Genomic DNA, 9,966 nt, shown 5'->3' on the forward strand with positions numbered 1-9,966 from the left:
AGACACCCCCCCCCCCCTTCTTTCTCTTCCTCCCCCCCCCCCCTTTTCTCCCTCTACCCTCCCCCAAACCTTCATAGGGAGCTGGTTTCCCACTGTGTGCACAAATATATAATCATCTGTTTTTGTCATCTGATTGTGGTTTGTACATTGACACCTTTTTTTTTTTCTCGTTTTTTGTTGTTCCGGGTTGTTGAGTTTTTTCGCATGTTAAAATTTTTCTTTTTTTTTATAAGAGGGGTGTCAACAATTTCCCCTCCGTTGATGCTAAGTCAATTTGATTGTGGATTGTACACTAGGGTTTTTAAAAATATTTTTTTATGTGCGTGTTTTATTTTTTTATTTGTAGGGGTGTCAACGGTATCTTTTTTGTTGATGATGATGCTATGCCAGTGACTAAGTTCATGTCTAACGTGGTTAAACCTTGAAGAGGGAAGGAAGCACCTAAGCACAATGTTTCATTCAAGTCAAGAACTCTAACGAGCGTGAAACTGTTGATGATGTTCTTCATAGTTAATTTTATTAAATGCTTTAGTTTTATATAATCTTACAAATGGGAGTGGGTGGTTGGAGGGCGCCCGTGGTAGGTCCCTGCTTCTTTTCTTTCCCCTCTGTTGTTTCTGTTTATCTATATTGCTTTTTCCCTACACTATTTAACTGTTATTGTCAATATGCTTCTCTTTACTCCAACTAACATATAAATGGGAAATAAGTGTAGGGTTAAATTACCTTTATTGTGTCAATATGCTTCTCTTTACTCAAACTAACAAAAGTAAGATAAATATAGGGTTATAGGGTTAACAAAGTTTGAAACTAAATAAATGTGGCGCTAAGCAAAGCCAGTTTATCGACGCTCTGTGCTCCTGTGCCTGTTATGGATGCTGATGTGTTAACACACTGCAGGGGAAGAGTTTCAGAGCTAATGTTGCTGTGTTGTTTTCTTCTTTCTTTTCACTCACACTCATTTTTTTGTAGTTGCGCCTACCCATGTATCTGATGTTAAATGTTCTGTAATCTGTCAAAATGTTGTTTCGTTTCTTGAAAATTCTAGTTTTCCGTGTTGATATTATATTTTATGGGGTTTACACATTTTTCTGAGAAAGAGATCAATGAGCTGTGAAATGTTATACTTGAAAGGCAGTCTAAAAAAACGAACTGAAATAGCTCTTTCATTCAGTTTGGCTGTATTCATTCTCTGAGACTTGGCCTCAGTTTGATCGGCCGTGAGACGAGGCGAGTCTGTGTATTTGTTGTATGTGACCCTACCTTGAGAAACCTTGCCTTCCAGATGAGCTAGATTGACCTCGTATAGGGTCGGAGTATGTCTTATCTTTGTTGTTTAATTCAATGACAATCATTTTTCAAAATTTCTATTGATTGTTTATTCTCACTTGCCAACTGGTTCATCTTGTTTTCATATTGATCGATTTAAAAAATTTTTTTTGTCGTTGCTGTTTTTTTTGTTTTTTTTTTAATGGCCCATGGGCTGGGCAGATTGGTGGAAACAGACCCGTGGAAATGGACTTATTCGAAGGGCGCCTTTGTGAGAGGTCGCAGGGCATCTCTTTGAGAGGTCTAAGGGTGCTTTCGTTAGAGGTGGTTGAAGGGTGTCTTTGTAAAAAGAGCTTTCTGCAGTGATCAGGTCTGACACAACTGGTGCTTTATGTTGTTGGTCGGTCTCGTCAAAACTTGTGCAAACGGAGAGAAATTCACCGACTTGCTGTCTGTCCTCATTTTTTTTGGTGGGTACAGGTGTTTCCCAATCTGTTTCGGGTGTGCTGAGCATGATGTAATTTTTTCAATAGCTGTACAAATCTGTAGTGTCTTTGATATAGTGTGTATGTCGTTTACCTGGAGATTTTTACTACATTTATATATGTTTATATATTATATATATATATATATTTATATATTGAATATATATTATATGATAACTAAATGTTGGTGGGTGGTTTAGTGTTGTATAGACAAATGTCTGAGCTCTTTAGTCATTTGGAGTGAATCCCACCTCAGAAAAATGTCTCTACTAATGCAGGCTTGCAATGCAATATAGATATATAATGTACACTCGTTGTTCATGTCTCTAACTACTTGCAATAGTTTCTGATGTATTATATGAGCACAAATATCACAAAGAGATTAGACACACTTTCCTCCAACCCTCTCCCTCCCCCACTACTGAAAATTGGCTGTGAGACTTAAAAGATTCTGACAGGTTCAGGTTTACTGATTACTATGTTATTTGACTTATTGACGGATCGGCATGGTTGCTCAAAGTTCAGCATAAAAAAATTGTGATTTGAAGTCGAATTTCAGTGCTGAAATTGCATTTGCACAGTATAATCTCTTCAGTGGAAAAGAAATATTATACTAATAGTTACCTAGAAGGGGGAAAAAAGGGGGACCGTATTAAATTAAAATTTGTGATTTACCCCTTTGTCGACAGTTATTTAAGTGTTATGTTGACCAGCTTCGAGTTACCTTTTGTCTCTTTTCCAGTACATGAACACGTGGAAACAGCACTGTTGCAGAGCTGTCAGTTAAGTAAATAGCGTAATCTGGTATTCCTTTCATTATGGCCTTAGGGAGTTGATGGTCTTTATATAAAAATGAAAATTGTCAAAGTGTACAGATCCCCTTTTTTTTTTGGATTTGTCTGAAGTTTTGAGATTTGTTGACCTGCAGAGATTCTCACAGTCAGTTGAAGATGCATACAATCGTGGCAGGTTTTCTTTTCAAATTTGATTTTTTTATAAAGTTCACTCAATTTATAAATGGACTCTTGGTTCTCTAATGTACAATCTGTATTGGATGTGACGAATTTGGTGAATCATTTGATATTTGGATCCTGAAAAGTTATTAAGTGTTGCCCATGACAACATTTCAGAACTTTGTTTATGTAGATATTCTAAATTTCAGGAGTTTTGTAAGCTGTGTTTTGTAAAGGTGGTTTAAAAGTTTAAAATGCAGCTCACAACTGAAGGTCAGGTGTTGGTTAGTGTTAATCAGTTGGTTTGTTCGTAGAGTACCTACCTTACGTTTGACTCAGTGCTTCCACAAACTTGTTCAGATTGACTTAACTTGAGACTGTGACTAGTGTTTTCCCAACTTTTACCATATGTTATAATAGATATCAAACACCAAAAATCTACTTTCAGGAGAATACGCTTTTTAAATACTTGTTACTTGCTGCTTGGTTCTTCACTGTGCGTCCATGTAACAGGAGGGAGTTCTTCAGTATACCGAAAGCAGTTTTTATTTACTTTGAAATGTAAAACAATACTCAATTTTTGTCCTTGTGTGAAACAGATTTTCTTTTGTGATTTCTCTCAAAATCTTTGATATTATGTAAGTTATCGTTTTCAGCACTTATTGATTCTGTGTGTGCTGTATAAACTGGAAAAAGATGACAAATATATTTCTCTATTTTGATTCGTCTGCAGTATACTTGTTTGTAATTATCAGGTTTTTCTTTATCACCTGCTTGCTGTAGCCACCTTAGACAAGTTTTAAAATGTATTTTGTGAAGGGTTTGTTTTTTCTTTTCAGTATAATGTAGCTTTGTCCAGAGGTAGGAGCAGGGATATAAATGTTATCATTGTGGGACAGGATAATGTAGGAATACAAACTCGCCGCAGAGTGGGGATTGAAAGTATGAGCTGCGCTTTGTTTTCTTTTGTAATGTATGCTATGGCTTGTCCACCTTTTCCTTCTTGGAAGCATTTCTGTGAGGGGAGAAGGTAGATGATCAAATGCAACATGATCACGACGAAGCTTTTTCTTTTTCATTTTCACAGTCTCTAGATGCACTAATCAATGTATGCTTTCTGAGGTTTGGGTTATTTATGACCATTTGTGTAAATGTATATTTTTATTAGAATTAAAAGCAGTGACTGTGAGCACTGATTTAAGCCAGTGTAATGCTTTTTTTTATTTAACTTTTTTTTTAGCTTAGGCTTACTTTCATTCACAGGGCAGCATGCGGGGAGGGAGATACATTACTTTAGTGGTGCGTCTTTTGTTAGAAATCTTGAGGACTCGAGCCAATGTTATGCTTCCCCATTATATGCAGGAAATGTTTGATTTGCTTGTCTAAAATGAATTATTTTTCCTTATGTCAGTTTTGTGTGTTGAATTGAAGAAGGAAATTTTTATAAAAGATCTTGTAAAATGTTGTTCAAAATGCACTGGTTTTTGGAATGCTTAAAAGCAGATTTTTATTGATTGTTGTGTTTGACGTGGAATAATATGTAAATGTAATTGTCTCAGCAGATTGTTAGAAATCCTACTTTCTCTTTACTTTAAAAATAACTTGAGTGATCCTCAACTCTTTACTGTCATTTTGCTTCTCATTTGTCTATTTGTCTGTGCCCAGGAAATTGTCACGCTAGATCTTTTTGGTTTTGTTTTTAACTTTTTTCTGCTCTCACTTGTATAGTGGTACCACTAGCATCTATAATTTGATGGAGTAGCTCTTTGCCTTGAATGTAAAGGATATGGGTTCAATTCAATTCCAAAATGAGGAATCTATCGCAGCTACTTTCTGGTGTCTCTCTGCTTGGATGAAGCCCTCCGAGACCAGGCTGGCCCTGACAAGCAGGAGGGAAACAGACCACCTCTGATATGGTTTATATAATGCCTGTAAGACGGTATGAATTTACAACTGTAGCTCTGTTGTGGCAATTCTTAAATTCTTACCGGGAATGGAGAATGGTTCTCGTGTTTCTGGCTGAAGGTTGATGTTGAGTTTTTTACAGTCTGCCATTTATCGTCCTTATCTCCCGTTCTTTTTTATGTTTGTTACTCTCTTGTAACACCTCTAATCTTCTGGCGCTCATATGACCTTATGCCGTTGCGAGCTCCGGAAAACCTTTACTAAAACTATAGTCTGCGGCTATGTCACAATGCTGTGGTATTATCAGCTGAATCTTTTCCTAGCTAAAAAGTATGGTTTCTATTTCAAATGCAAGCCCTTTCCTTAGTGTCTATAGTGTTAATGCCATTATGCTTTGAAGTGATGTGTGAAATGTGGACCTCTTGGAAGGAATCACCAAGAAAAGCTTGTTTTGATTAATTCATTGTTTAAGACTGGTTCCATTTTTTTTCTGAAATGTAAAAGAATATTATGTTTCAGTTATTGATTTAAGGTCAGTTTCTCTTTGGAACTGTTACTCCTCTTTGTCTCAGTTTTATCGTTGCTGTTTTTTACTAGTCTCTTCCTCACCCCTTGTTAGCTTCACCTTGCTTTGTTCCATCGTCATCCTATCTACTGTTGATATATTGATCTTTGTGACTTTTTTTCCTACCCGAATGTTGTGGTATCTGACTTTATTTTAATAAGTACTGGCTTTGTAAGCGGGTGCTTGGTAGGCACTATGGCTTGGTTTTTCTTCTCTGCGTTCTTCCCTTTGTTGTATTTGTCTTTTTGTCCTACCTAGCCTGCCTCTCGGCATAGACATGACCAACCAGAAAGTGTTGATAGCGCTGTAAAAGAAACGCTTCGTTTAGTCTGTTGTGGAGTGAAGTGTTGTGCCCTGTGAAGTATCTTGTCGAAATGCCATACAAGGAATAATCAGCACTTTTTTTTCATGATATATATATGTACATACTGTCTGCCTTGGTTGGATTTTTCTAATAATATTGTTTTTCTTTCCTTGCATAGTTAAGTCAACGAACAGAATTGACCTCATCCATGACTGTGAATTTGAAATATTGTTCATTTTTCTGTATATGGAGCTTTTAATGAACTAAATACTGAACATGTGCAATAATAGGGTTTTTTTTTTGTGTTGCTTGGTGTTGATTTTGTACGCATTTTTCTACTTCTCAGCGGGGGTGGTGTAAGGGCGCCACTGATAGGTCCCTCTTCTTAACTCTCCCTCTGCAGCTTCTGTCTGTCAGCCTTGCTCTGTACAGCCCTGAAAGACTGTTATCGTGTCGGTGTGCTTTTCTTTCCTCAAACTTCTCTAAGCTGTTTGTCAAAGCAGTTTAGAAAACCTGTGAGGGTAGCTTGATATGTCGATGTTGTGGTTTTTTTTACGCAGTTTGTATCTGGAGACTGTCTCCATGTATGTGTGTATATTTTTTTATGTGAGTATTTTATATCCCCTACGATTGTGAGATGAATGACGCGCCTCTGAGATTGTTCACATATTTTGTGACGTCATTCATGGCGAGTTTTCTGTACTACGCATTGTTAGTAGGCTATAACCTGTAAAGTTTTAGGAATTTTGTAAGACGTAGGTGGTACCCCAAAGGATTCATGTCTGTTGTATGTTATTTGTGCAAAGTGCAGCTTGCATTGAAGAGATGGTAACATTCCGCATTAGGTTTATGTGTTGATGTGAACTTTGATCTTTTATCAAATGGTGTAGGCTGGGTCTAGTAAGGTGGTGGATTTCGCCCTTTATGTTTAGGAGCTGGATACCAGTGTTGTAATGTGGAAAGAGAGAGAGGGGCGGGAAGGGGGTGGGGGGGAGGAGAAAGAAAGAGAGAGGGGGGGGGGGTGATGATGATTTTGTTCGGCAAGAGTGATGTGGCACGGCAAGCAAGAATGAAGATATGCTGTGAGTATAATTGAAAATTCTCATTTTGGTTTCGTCACATGGTTGCTTTATGATAGGCTATCGTCACAAGTCTGATCTGATTGTGATCCTGAAAAAAAATGTTTTTGGTGATTTTAAACATTTGAATTGGGTTCTTTTTAAATCCCAGCAGTGTATGGAAATCTGGCTTTTCCCATCGCTGCCATTTTGCGAACCGTGCAGAATCAGGCGTGAAGCTCATCAATGTGTACACCAGCTAACGAGATTGGGTCACATAAGCACAGAACTGCGAGAGAGTTGTCAGGATAAGACTGTAATATAGTTGGCCACGGATCACTCAGACACGTCGGGGTGGGTGGTTGGCGGGTGCTCTGGTGTGGTTTGCTCCTTCTTTCCTATCAAACATCTATCGTCCTTATCTCTCCTTCTTTTTTGTGCTTGTCGTTACTCTCTTGTAACACCTCTATTCTTCGGCACTTATACGACATTATTGTGTTGCAAGAGCCATAAAACTCTTATGGCGCTCATATGACCTTATGCAGTTGCGAGCGCAGTAAAACCTCTACTAAAAAAAAATAAAACTCTTACTAAAACTAAGACATGTTGGCTCAGAACTATTTTGTCTAAAGTGCCCTCTTTACTTAAGTACACTTTGGCCAAAATAGTTCGGAGTCGACGAAATGTGTTCGACGCATCCATAGTTCGGGTTAACTGATTTAACGAAAAAAATTTTAAGAGATATCAGTCGCGGTATAACCAATTGTATGTGCTATCCGTGATTTCAAGTCTTCTATGTTCGTTTTATCTTTTTCCAACTGTATTTAGACTAATTATTTAATCCTGTTTTTTTGTTTCTTGTGTGACAAGTGTTGGGATAAAGTGGGTGGTCAGCGGGTGCTCTGGTGTGGTTTTCTCCTTCTTTCCTATCAAACATCTATCGTCCTTATAAAATCTCTCCTCCTTCTTTTTTGTGTTTGTTACTCTCTTGGAACCCCTCTAATCTTCGGCAAGTATATGACCTTATTTGGTGTTGCAAGTGCTGAAAAACCCTTACAAAAGATAAACTAAACTGTCTTGTAACACATCTAGTCTCCGCAAGTATATGACCTTATTTGGTGTTGCAAGTGCTGTAGAAATCTTACTAAAGCTAAACTAAACTCTCTTAGAACACCTCTAAATCTTCGGCAAGTATATGACCTTATTTGGTGTTGCACGTGCTGTAGAGTAGAATGACTCTTACTGAAACTTAAGTTTTTGGGATGAAGACTGCTGTCTGTTGTCTGGTGGTGGCACTCTCTCCGTGGCCGGGTATAGAAGACATGAAATAGATTCCTCTGTGGGAAAGTTAGATAGTGTATTGCCTACTCATGTGTGTCTAATGGGCTTTGAAGGCTGTAGTGTCCCACACAGCGCGGGTTGGCACTAACGGGCAGGGGTGAAGTGAAGCAGCCCACCTCCTAAATGAACGATTGAAATTGATGATGAAAGTGTAAAACTTTTATCTGTCATATTCATATGTTTTTAGAAAGAAACATTTGTGGGAGATTAATAAAGTCGTAATAATATTTATGATAATAATAATAATAGTAATAATAATAATAATGATAAAATTAATAATAATAGTAATAATAATAATAATGATAAAATTAATAATAATAGTAATAATAATAATAATGATATAAATAAAATTTCCACAGTGCAAATTCTAGTTATACAGTAAGCTCTATCTGTCATATGCTGTTTGGAAGGAACATTTGTGGGAGATAATAAGGTCGTAATAATAATAATAAAAATAATAATGATATATATATAAATAGCATTTGTACAGCGCAAATTCTAGCCATACATTTTTATAAGCTCTATCTGTCATGTTATAATATTTTTTACAAAGGAACTTTTGTGGGAGATCATAAAGTCGTAATAAGGATAATGTTAATGATATAAATAGCATTTGCACAGTGCAAATTCTAGCCTGTCGAACCTGCCTTAGTGGAAACCTGTGTAAAACGGAAACCTGTCTCAATGGAATCTCTTCGCCCCCCCTTGATATATTCCTCTTTAATTACCTGTATAAAACGGAAACCTGCCAAACGCGGAAATGGAAAGAAAAATCCGCTCCCTTCCAAGGGTTTTACCAGTCTAAGACGGAAAATGCTTTGCCCGCTCAGCCCTTATTTGAAATAAAACCACAAGTTTGGTTCCGCCGACTCTAAATTTAACGCCATGCCGTCTGGCAAAGAAGTGGGGTAGGGGTGCAATTTGGGGGTAGATGTTACCCCATCTGTGTGAGCCCCGAGCGACGCAGATGGTCAGGGTGGTGTGGGTGTGAAATCTCACGAGTGCCAGTGAAAGTGCTCGATTAGCGAGCCACCCCAGAAACTTTCCTGGGTAACCAAAAGCCAGAGGTGTGAAATTAGGTTCACCAATGCTTGCCGACCTGATCTTGTACAGCCAGCCGAGAAAAGAGTTCCTCGATTCGTTGTTACATGGCAGTGAGCGGTGGCATGGGTTGACTGTGCTTGTTACACCGACTGATAGAGCTACGGGTGGAAGCAAAGTCTAAGACGAGATTTTTTTCTGGCTCCCTTGCGATTCCGTCTTACACAGGTTCGACTGTATACAGTAAGCTCTATCCGCTTGACAATCTTTCATATTGTTGCCCCCGCAGACTTGATAACTTTTTGAAACAGTAACAACTTTTCGAGAGGCATAGTACAAGCTGTTTTGTTGGTTGTTGATAATACTGATTAGTAACGTCAATAGAATAGAGTCTAATAATGAGGTGCTTTGTGCTACATATTGACTTTTTACTTACCTACTGTACAAGGTTCATGCTCATTACTGGTGTGTTGTTCGTGTCAGTTTGGCCGTTTTGCCCTTCTGTATTTTTCAGAGAAGTTATTGTGCTGGTGGGTTTATGTGCTTATATATATATATACATATATCTGAGAGGGTGAGATGCAAAACCTGCAAAGCAACATTCTGGAAAAAAATCGAGAATTTTTTGCTTATAAATGCACATTGTTACCAGCTATCAGATGCACAAAGTGTTTTCAGCCAAAACCCAACACTGGATGTAGCATGTTTTGCATCTCAGCCCCTCGTATATAAATATATAGTATATGTATATGAGCATGTGTGTGTGTGTTTGTGTGTGTGTGTTTGTGTGTATTGTGCAAAAAGGTGTATATATTTTTAGTGAGTCCACACGTGGTTAGTGAGCGCTGTAGTAGTAGTGTAGTCAGCTGCTTCGTTTTCTTTTCCGTGTGTCTATCATCTTAATGTTTTTTCAAAGGAAATATGACCAAATCTTCATTACGTTGACTTGACTCACCTGAAACCATAACATAATTTCCTTTGTCGCTGTTTGGTCCTGTTACCCTTCTGTAGTCAAACCTTTGTGGGTGTTTGGTGGGTGCTCTAG

The sequence above is a fragment of the Aplysia californica genome, unplaced genomic scaffold, assembly GCF_000002075.1.
Source record: "Aplysia californica isolate F4 #8 unplaced genomic scaffold, AplCal3.0 scaffold00734, whole genome shotgun sequence".
NCBI lineage: Eukaryota > Metazoa > Mollusca > Gastropoda > Aplysiida > Aplysiidae > Aplysia > Aplysia californica.